This window comes from Nicotiana tabacum, chromosome 16 (genome assembly GCF_000715075.1).
Source record: "Nicotiana tabacum cultivar K326 chromosome 16, ASM71507v2, whole genome shotgun sequence".
Taxonomy (NCBI): Eukaryota; Viridiplantae; Streptophyta; class Magnoliopsida; order Solanales; family Solanaceae; genus Nicotiana; species Nicotiana tabacum.
In genome coordinates this window covers 158,528,687-158,538,871 of record NC_134095.1, presented here as the reverse complement: position 1 = coordinate 158,538,871, position 10,185 = coordinate 158,528,687, and the positions used below count along the sequence as shown (strand labels likewise).

The 10,185-nt window shown below is 38.3% G+C and overlaps 1 long non-coding RNA gene across 1 annotated transcript; it reads left to right on the top strand.

Moving 5' to 3' along the window:
* The first annotated feature begins 243 nt into the window (after positions 1-243).
* On the top strand, positions 244-3,696 carry LOC142170803 (uncharacterized). The gene is made up of 2 exons (XR_012700385.1): positions 244-809; positions 3,433-3,696. It is a non-coding gene; the product is annotated as an uncharacterized LOC142170803 (long non-coding RNA).
* The last annotated feature ends 6,489 nt before the right edge of the window (positions 3,697-10,185 follow it).

Genomic DNA, 10,185 nt, shown 5'->3' with positions numbered 1-10,185 from the left:
GTCACATGATTTGAGGTTTTACTACACTAGTATTAGCTTTATTAGTTAGTGTTATCATAATATATTTTTAAAAGAAAAAAGAGTAAATATTTTCTTAGCCTGATTAGTTTTTTATGGAATCATTTTGAGTTATTCTTATATATCATTTCAGTTGGGAGTATTGACATATTTGGTTCTCGTTGCATTAGGCAGTATGCCTAATTGATCCTTTACTATCTTATTTTCTTTTCGGTTAGTTAGTTGAGTTCATTTTGACTCTTAACAATTTTCTTTACATAATTCAAAAAAAAAGAAGAAGGAAAGAGCTCATGAATTTTGTTACTTTCTCTAAGGAATTGCTCCTCCTCATGTAGACTCTCCTAGAATAAGATTTTCATATTCAATTTTCTTGGGCATCACCCTGGACACCTCACCTCCACATCTCACGTGACTCACAAAATCACTCATATAACACAATATCATCAGCCCACCAAATAAAAGAGAAAAACAAACCCTAAGAGAAGAAGAGAGAACCCTACTAGCCGCCGCCAAGCTCTCCCTCTACTCTACCACCGGTCCGCCTACAACCACACAACATCAGAAATCTTTCTTACTTTTATTCAGACTCCAATTTCTTCTACAACCATATAAAGAGTACTAGGTTGCTCCTTGGTCACAAATGAAAATTCAAGGCCAAGTTCAAAGCAACGCCTCTTTCAATCATTTCTGCGATTTCCTCTCCGGTAAAGCGTGTGTTTCTCGTTTGAAGGTCTGATTAACTCGAGAATTCTGTTCGGGTGTCCATTCGCGGTTTGCAGCTTCCGCTCGAGGTTCGGGTTCCGTTTCTCGCTTGCCAATTTAATTTTTCAATCAAAGTTCAGTTCTTCTAACTCTCTTTATTTCAAATGAATTAAAGTTTGATTGGTTATGTGATTCATGTTCCTCTGTGTTGGTCTATGTCTAAAATGAATATAATATTTAATTTCTTGCATCTATTAGGCTTGAATTTTATGAGATTTTCCTATGGTATTAGGAGTATAGATTAGTTTATGGGCCAATATTATGCTTGGATTCATAGTTCCTTAAATACTTTCCTAATTCTGTAATTCCTTTTATTCTCGAGATTTTTCTTTGTTGGAAAAGTTTGGATGCAAAAGTTTGTTCAATAAATGGCCAAAATAGCATGTGAACATTTGTATACCAAGATTCTTAAGCAAAAATGAAAGAAGTTAAAAGGGATAACATCTTGATGCTTGAATTGTATCGTGGGGGTCTGTTACTGAACATAGAAAAGAGAATTGATATTAACGAGACACTTTATTATTTTATTGTTTCTATTTGATCACTAGGAGCATGTTTAGGCCGATCACACTCGTGTAGGCAAACTTTAGGTCTCGTCTTTTGTTTCATTCGAGGTGAGAGGTCGTTCCCTTTAGTTTATATTCAGGGAAATGCCCCGTAGAGTTTGTATATATTATTGTTATCCGGGGTATGCCCCGAAGTGAATGTAACGGAGGCCGCAACTACACTGTGGATGAAATATAGTGTAGGTTAGCTTAGGATTTTACTTTTCATTATTTTTATTTTTATTTTTATTTTATTAGGTAGGGACGACCTCGATCCTCTTCCATGTTTGTTTTTGTTTGTGTGTTTTCACCTCAATTTGAGTATTCTTAAAAGCCGACTTGATCATGTACACAACCGTACTAGTTACGGGACTCGGGGAATGCCTAACACCTTCTCCCCGAGTCAAATGAACCCTCTTACCCGAATCTCTGGTGCAGACTTAGTTTTGGAGTCCAAAGTGCTTTAAGAGGAAAAATTATTTTTTTAAAAAATGGTGAACTAGCACACCGAAACCAATGTCAGGTGGCGACTCTGAAAAGTCCTTTTGAACACAAATTTTTGTCATTTTCTAACCGAAAACCCTTTTTAGCTTTACAAATCTTTTTATTTATTTTAAGAGGGTTAGTGAGGTAAAAAGGGGTGTGACATCTCTCGCGACTCTGCTGGGGAGTTCCAGGTTCGAGCTAGTACTTGATCTTGTTGGCTTTTTAGGATGTTCGATTGCGGTTTTTATGTGTTTTGTTTGATTTATTTGATTTTTATTTTTGCTTATGTCGTTTTATTATTTGCTAGTTGCTTATATGTTTACAATTTTTTCTTTATGTGTTACTACTTTATAAATTGTCATCATTTGCATAACCCATGGTCTTCTTTCTGCAACAAGTCTTCTGGAGTACGTTTGAGCGTACACGGCCTTTTTGTGAGTCACCCGTGTCTTTAGGGGGGTGGCGTGGGAGCGTGGAGTGGGCAGACAGCTAGAGCAGCCGCCATCGACCACGTGCCGCCCCGAATTGCCTTGTCTAGTGAACCCCAAATTTAGGTCAGCATGTAGGTCATTCTTATTTGCATCATGTCATTTAGACCTACTAGGGCTCGGTCCCAGACACCGTGTCCCTTTTTGGGATGCCTATCCAAATTTTGTCAAAATGGGCCTGTGGCCCAAAAAGACATTCAATCATCCCTATGTGATACATGTTACATCTTTGAGGGTAAAAAGGTCATTTGGCGGACCGATGTTTGGGAAAGAAGGGTGAAAATGAAGCAAGTAGGGCCCAATTATATTTTTCTTTTACAACTTTTTCAAGAAAATACAAAAAATGAAAAAAATCCAATTTTTTTTACATTTTCCCATCATTTTCCAAAAATCAAAAAAGAAAGAAAAAGAAAATCCAAAAAAAAAAAGATTTTACACTTTCCTATCATTTTCCAAAAATTCAAAAAAATAGGAAAAATAAAATCCAAAACTATTTTACATTTCCATCATTTTTCAAAAAGACAATTTTTTTTTAAATTAATGTCATATTTAAAGCTTTCTCCCATATCCAATCTTCCCGAACTACGCGAACCTAATTCTGGTCTTTCAGGACGTGATACGTAGGCAACCCACATAGGGTCCGATCTTCCTAGTGAGTCTTAGGTTCTTGGCTTTGCGACGTCTTAGCCAAATTTTGCATGTGTTAGCCACTTCTAGCCACATCGACCATTCTTGCAAAATGGGGTCATTTTCGCAAAAGTGGTTCAATTACCCATGTCTTAGCATTTTGAGTCCACAACTAGGTGTCATATTACTTTATGGTCCCTCCTTTTTGAGTTTGCATCTTTATCCACTTCTTGTCATATCGGTCGTTTTTGCAAAATTGGTCACTTCTACAAATTAATTTTGGGCCATGATTATTGGGAGTTCGAATCCATATAAGCCCTAGTGAGGTATGTCCATGTCTTTGAGGTCATCTTTGTTGAGTTTGCGCTAATAGCCACATTTTGGCCAAGTAGGTCATTTTGCAAAAATAGCCTTAATCATGCCTTGCATGTGTCCAATAGAAGGTGTCGTGGCATCACATGTGTCTTGAGTCACTAACTCTATTTAATCTTATTTTTCTCATTCAGGTATGGATCAATTTGCTAGACTTTGAGCATGACAAATACCCCAGGACCATCCTAGTCAAGACCATTGCATGCATGAGCTGCTTGAGGAAACTTTTTATATTTTAGTCTATATTATGTTGTTTTTTAATTTTTATTCTTGTACAGTAGTATCGAGTCTGTTAGTCTAGTTAAGATTGTCGAGTCTTTTGTTATAGTACTTCCTGTTTTGTATTTGAAAATCCAAAAATATTATAAATGAAAAATCCAAAAAGATTTTTATTTTTAGTTTAATTGTCCATTACTTTTCCAGAACTACACTTGATCTGATTCATGAGGGACATGATACGTAGGCAACCTACATAAAGTTCGATCGAATCATTATTAAAAAAAGAAAAAAAAAGAAAACAAAAAAAAGAAAGAAAAAAGAGAACGAAGTTGTGGATGTGGGAAATGAGAGAAAAGAAAAGAGTGTCAATTAGAAAGAAAAGAGAGGAAGGAAAATGAGCAAGCCAAGAAGTGCTAGAAAAGAAAGAAAATAGAAGGTTGAAATGAACAAAATGGGGATGATGACAAACGACCTTGTGACCCTCGAAGTCATTCTAGAACCATTAATAATTGCTAGGGGCATTGCACGCAATGTGATATTTTTTACCTGATAAATGTCCTAACGCTAACATGTTGGCTTCGTTTTGCTCCTCTTTGTTACTTTCATTGTTATTATAACAGAGGATGCACTTTGGTGATTCGTCCATACAATACCAGAAAGCACAAGGCAATCATGGCTAACAAAGACATGGACACAGGAGTTGTTGACCCGTCGAGGGAGGTTGAGAAGTCGGAATCTGAATTGAAGGAGTATGTCCAAAGGTTGAAACAGCAGATGGCAGAAATGTATCAGTCTTGGATCAGGGGGCATCCTCCACCTTCATTCCCCATTAACTACACAGAAAACCCTGCAACTATCTCACCACTATCACAAGCCCAGGTTCCCACTACCGTTAACCCTTCCCCTCAACATGCACCGGGCTTTACCCCTTACCACAATGTCCCTGGCACCTCCTCCCAAATTTTCCATGCTCCACCAGCCAAAACGACCTCATACCCTGCTCTGACATCTGCTCTTATTTTTGTAGTTCCTCCACCAACTACTCTTCCTCGATCCTCTAGCGAGACTATGTTCAAAGTCCCCGATGCCTAAGGAAAGAGGTCCAAGGAAAGTTTTAGGGAGTTTTGGTTCAGATGGAACGAACAAGTTACTCGGGTCAGTTCTCCAATTGATATAAAAGATGTTGCCGAGCCCTGCCAACGACATGATCCAATGGGAATTCCTGCTAAACACTTTCAGCCTCAATACCGACCCCATGAATATCCTCGTACTCCATATAATCCTCATCAATGCTACTTCCCTCCACAAAATCCCCTAAGTCATACCGCACCTTCCCAGTACTTTTCCACAATGCACCGTCATATGCTCCACACTCACAAAACCCGCAACGGTTTGAACCGCCTTCACAAATGTCTTACCCTCCTCTACAAGCATATCAACCCCCTACCCGAAAGAGGTTCCAACCAAGGCCGGAGTACAAAATGAGAAGGCGGCAGCAAAGAGAAAAGTCTTTCACTCCAATCGGAGAATCCTATGCAAGCTTGTTTGAGAAATTAAAGCATTATGACCTGGTTGCACTTATTCCTCCAAATTATGTGGACCCGCGTTCAAGGAGCTTTGACCCTTCTAAAAGGTGTGAATATCATTCTAATGCTTAGGGGCGCAATGTCGGAAATTGTCGGGATTTTAAAAGGGAGATAGAAAGAATGATTCAAGAAGGGATAATTGTGGTCCAGGACAATGACACCGAGAACATTACACAAAATCCTTTGCCTGCATATGATGATGCAAACTTTGTGGGAAAGATGCATGATGACATGGAGTATGAGAATCCTCTTGGGAACTTGCTGGCTGAAGTTAATGATATTGAAATTGGTGAAGGTCTTAGAAATTTTGATGTGCAACCCAGTGGTTAAGATGTCGAGCTTGGTGATTGGAAAGACACTCCTTTCTTGGCTAGCCAAGGAGGAGTTTTGGTGGTTTATTTTGTTGTCCGGGTTATTTCAGGATTGTAATCCGGATATTGTCTTGTGGTTCAAACTCTTCTTCTTCTTTTATTGTAGTAACTCATCTTGTGTTATCTAGGATTGTTCCAGGGTTGTAACCCATGTCTATTTTGCTTGTTTTGTTCAAACTCTGTTCACCATCTGTCTAATGCAATCTCCTGTTTTCTGTTAGTTCTAGTCAGTTTTGTTTAGGTAACTTTTCCTTTTATAGTTTTTTTCTACTGACTCTAGTGGCACGACATGCACGCATAATTGTCAGCATGATCTTGAAGTTAGTTTAATCATGAAGCAATGGCACATTTTTGAATATGACGAAAGGAGGCATTGAGGAAACAAGTAAAAATTCATGCATTCTGAGATAACCTGAACTTTGAATTGAGTGAAACTAAGGCAGTAAGTCTGGAAAATTTAGAGGTTGATAAGAGCATACAATAAGAAAATATATCTCAAGCAGTTTGAGGTACACCTGTCAGTACTGAAATGCATTCTTCCACATCAATATAAGGTTGAGTCAAGTTTGCTTCGAACTGGCAAGGATCATTCATTGGGACAAAGTTATTGCTCGTTGGCACTTTTTGTTTGTGTTGATATCATCAATAGATATTATCTGTGATTTGTCTGCTTATCTGCAATTGCATGTTTGTACTTGGCATTTTTAAGGTTGGTATGACAAAGGCATTTTATTCTGCTACCCAAACACTTTTATCTTTTGCTACCCATTTTGAGCCCTATTTTTTGTTTCATACCCCTCTTTTGGAATCGAAAATAGAGCTAGGAACTAGAAAAGGAAAAGAAAAAGAGGAAAAGAAGAAGAAAAAAGAAAAGAGAAAAAGAAAAAAAAAAGATGAAAAAAAAGAAAAGAAAAAAGAAGAAAAGAAAAAAGAAGAAAAGAAAAAGAAAAAAAGAAAGAGAAAGCGACAAAAAAAACAACTTTCTTTTGAACTACGTTCGACCTGATTTTTGTCACCACAAGATACGTAGGCAGCCTTACGGTTCGGTCACACCAAATAAAATATTTCATGATCCCCGAAGTCAAGAGTGGGGCAGTTTTTCTTAGAAATCTCATCAAAGCAAAAATCCAAAAAAAAATCCCCAAACTCCAAGAAACTGGGGCAAAAGTTTTAGTTTTTGCTAAAAGATCTGATTCCTAAAAGTTGTAATTTTGAACCCTTTCATCTTAAATTATTTTTGAGCATTCATGCCACACTTTCTTTCCAACCCTGTCCAAAAGCCTATATTACGGTCCAAAGAAAGACCTTCCGACCAATCTTTGAGGATGCCAAATCAAGTGGGTAGTGAAAGTATGATTTTCTTGTATCATGGGTAATACCTTGTTCTCAGCACAAAGAGAGAAAATAATAAAATGAGAGAGTCTTCTCGGTGAAAACCCTCATGGGCACCGTAAGGCGACAATGAGTTGAGGAAAAGAGCAAAAAATAAGAGAGACTTGATGGTGAAAACCCTTTAGGGCACTACAAGTCGACCGAGGATTGTGGATCAGATGAGATAATTGAAGCGCTGAAGTCCAATTTCACGACTTAGAGGTACAACATGAGTTGAATATTAGACTTGCTTGAGAGATTAGGCCACTTAGTCTAGAGGTGCATGTCATGGTCATTGGAGTTGGTATCCACATCTGATAAATTTCTACTTTGTAATTTTCTTGTTAGGTATCATCTCTTTCCATTGTCCCTTATTTTGTTCCTCTTGTTTTGTTTGGGTCCCTTCTCGAGTCTGTTTGATCAGAACAAGTGAGAAATGACTTCAAAATTCACTACCTACTTCCCAATTGCACAAAATGAATTTGGCTAGCACATCAAAGCGGCATAAGTCAGGGAAAGGTGGTATGCGCATTGAGTTGGTAACAATCAAGATGCTTTGAGATTCATGTGAAATGCAAGGGTTCAGTAAATGTCAATTCATGAGCAAAATGCAACAGATAGAGGATGTTGGGATCGAATGGAGCAGAGGTGTTTTCTGTGATAAGGGTTGAAAGAAAATGGTTAGTCGATAACAGTTAAGATCATCCAAGTTGAAATCAAAGTTATCTTGGCAAGTGCAGAAGCAGACACTCAACAATGATGCCACAAACTAACCACCACGTTTTCAAACTAACAAAATTTTATTCGTCTACAACAGGGGCAAGAAAATTTGTTAATCCACAGGGACCCTCCCATGAAGAAGGCATGGCTTAGGGGCAAGAAATTCTGTTCAGAATCCTCCAAGAAGAGCATGGTTCAGGTAAGTTCATTCTCGGCTTTTAGGACCCTCCTGGATAATGGGATTTAGGTTTCATGTTTTCAGGACCTTCATGGATAATGGAATTTAATTTAAAATTTTCAGGACCCTCCAGGATAATGGGATTTAATTTAAAATTTTCAGGACCCTCCTGGATAATGGGATTTAGTTTTCAAGTTTTCAGGACCCTCCTGGATAATGAGATTTAATTTTAAAAGTTCTGAGGACCCTCCTGGATAGTGGGACCTAGTTAGATTTCAAAACCTTCATAGATAACAAGATTTAATGTAAGTTCTACCTGTAGGAAATATAACTTAGCTTTAAAGTTGTCACTCTTAAGATGAGATTTAATTTGAAGTTTTCAGGGCCCTCTTGGATAATGGGATTTAGCTTTTAAATTCTTAGAGCTCTGCAGGTAACATGATTCGATTAACACTCACAAATATACCCAGATCTCAAACTGGGGCAGAAAATTTTCTTTTGTTTTGTCTGTTTGTTGTAATGGCAGGCGTCCACCTGGATAACAAGGGAATACAATTCAAGTTTTGGCGATCAGGCACCCACCTGGACAACGAGGGAGTACAATTCAAGTTTTTGGTAATCAGGCGCCCACCTAGATAATGAGGGAGTACAATTCAAGTTTTGGTAATCAGGCACCCACTTGGATAACGAGGGAATACAATTCAAGTTTTGGTAATTAGGCACCCACCTGGATAACGAGGGAATGCAATTCAAGTTTTTGGTAATCAGGCGCCCACCTGGATAACGAGGGAATGCGATTCAAGTTTTTGGTAATCAGGCGCCCACCCGGATAACGAGGGAATACAATTCAAGTTTTTGGTAATCAGGCACCCACCCGGATAACGAGGGAATACAATTCAAGTTTTTGGTAATCAGGCGCCCACCCGGATAACGAGGGAATACAATTCAAGTTTTTAGTAATCAGGCGCCCACCTGGATAACGAGGGAATACAATTCAAGTTTTTGGTAATGAGGCGCCCACCTGGATAACGAGGGAATACGATTCAAGTTTTTGGTAATGAGGCACCCACCTGGATAACGAGGGAATACGATTCAAGTTTTTGGTAATCAGGCACCCACCTGGATAACGAGGGAATACAATTCAAGTTTTTGGTAATCAGGCACCCACTTGGATAACGAGGGAATACAATTAAAGTTTTTGGTAATCAGGCGCTCACCTGGATAACAAGGGAGTAAAATTCAAGTTTTGGTAATCAGGCGCCCACCTGGATAACGAGGGAATACAATTCAAGTTTTGGTAATCAAGCGCCCACCTGAATAACAAGGGAATACAATTCAAGTTTTGGTAATCAGGCGCCCACCTGGATAACGAGGGAATACAATTCAAGTTTTGGTAATGAGGCGCACACCTAGATAATGAGGGAATATAATTCAAGTTTCGGTAATCAGGCACCCACCTAGATAACGAGGGAATACAATTCAAGTGTTTGGTAATCAGGCACCCACCTGGAGAACGAGGGAATTCATTTCAGAATTTATTTCAAGTTCTAAGTCAGTAGCAGGCGCCCACATAGATAACGAGGGAACCCATATCAAGTTTCAAGCTTTAACGGCAGGCGCCCACCTAGAGAACGGGGGAAGTCATCTCAAGTTTTAAGTCACTGGCAGGCACCCACCTGGAGAATGAGGGAATTCATTTCAAGTTTTAAGTCACTAGCAGACGCCCACCTGGAAAACGAGAGAATTCATTTCAGAGTACCTATCAATTCGCAAATTCAAGAAACATCAGGAGCCCTCATGAAGAACAAGATCCATTTTTCAGTTTCATGTTGAAGATCAAGTAAAGATTAAAGACAATAAGTAAATAGGATCTTGTATTTTTCTTTTACTTCTGCTGTAATTTTTCCTTTTATTTTCGATGTAATGGCAGGAACCGCGGACCGGAACCTCGACGGAACCTCAACCGGCTCTCCATCTTGGTAAACTCTGTCACTCTTCCTACTTCTAAACTACACGTGGCCTGATTCTTTTATAGTCAAGGATATGTAGGCAGCTCAAATACCAGGGCTCGGTCACACTCTCTTCCTTTCTCTAAATTTTTGGTCTATCTAAATAAGGGTCGGGTCAAAAAACTTGTCTCGTCGTTCTTTGTCTGAAAACTCTTTGTGTTTTCAGTTAAAGAGGGGCAGCTGTAGACATGTAATTTTTGACCCTCCCCAAAATTTTACACATTTTAGTGTTAAATATTTAGTTTAGACCTAATATCACTATTTTGACTATTCTAAACTTTTTTGCTTTATTCAATCTTAAAAATAAAAATAAAAACTACAAAAAATATTTTCCTTTAATTTAGTTAATTAATATTTTTGTCTAGCAATTTTTAAATATATCTTATTTGTGAAACTGAAAACCGAAAAAATAGTCACTTGATTTAAGGTTTTA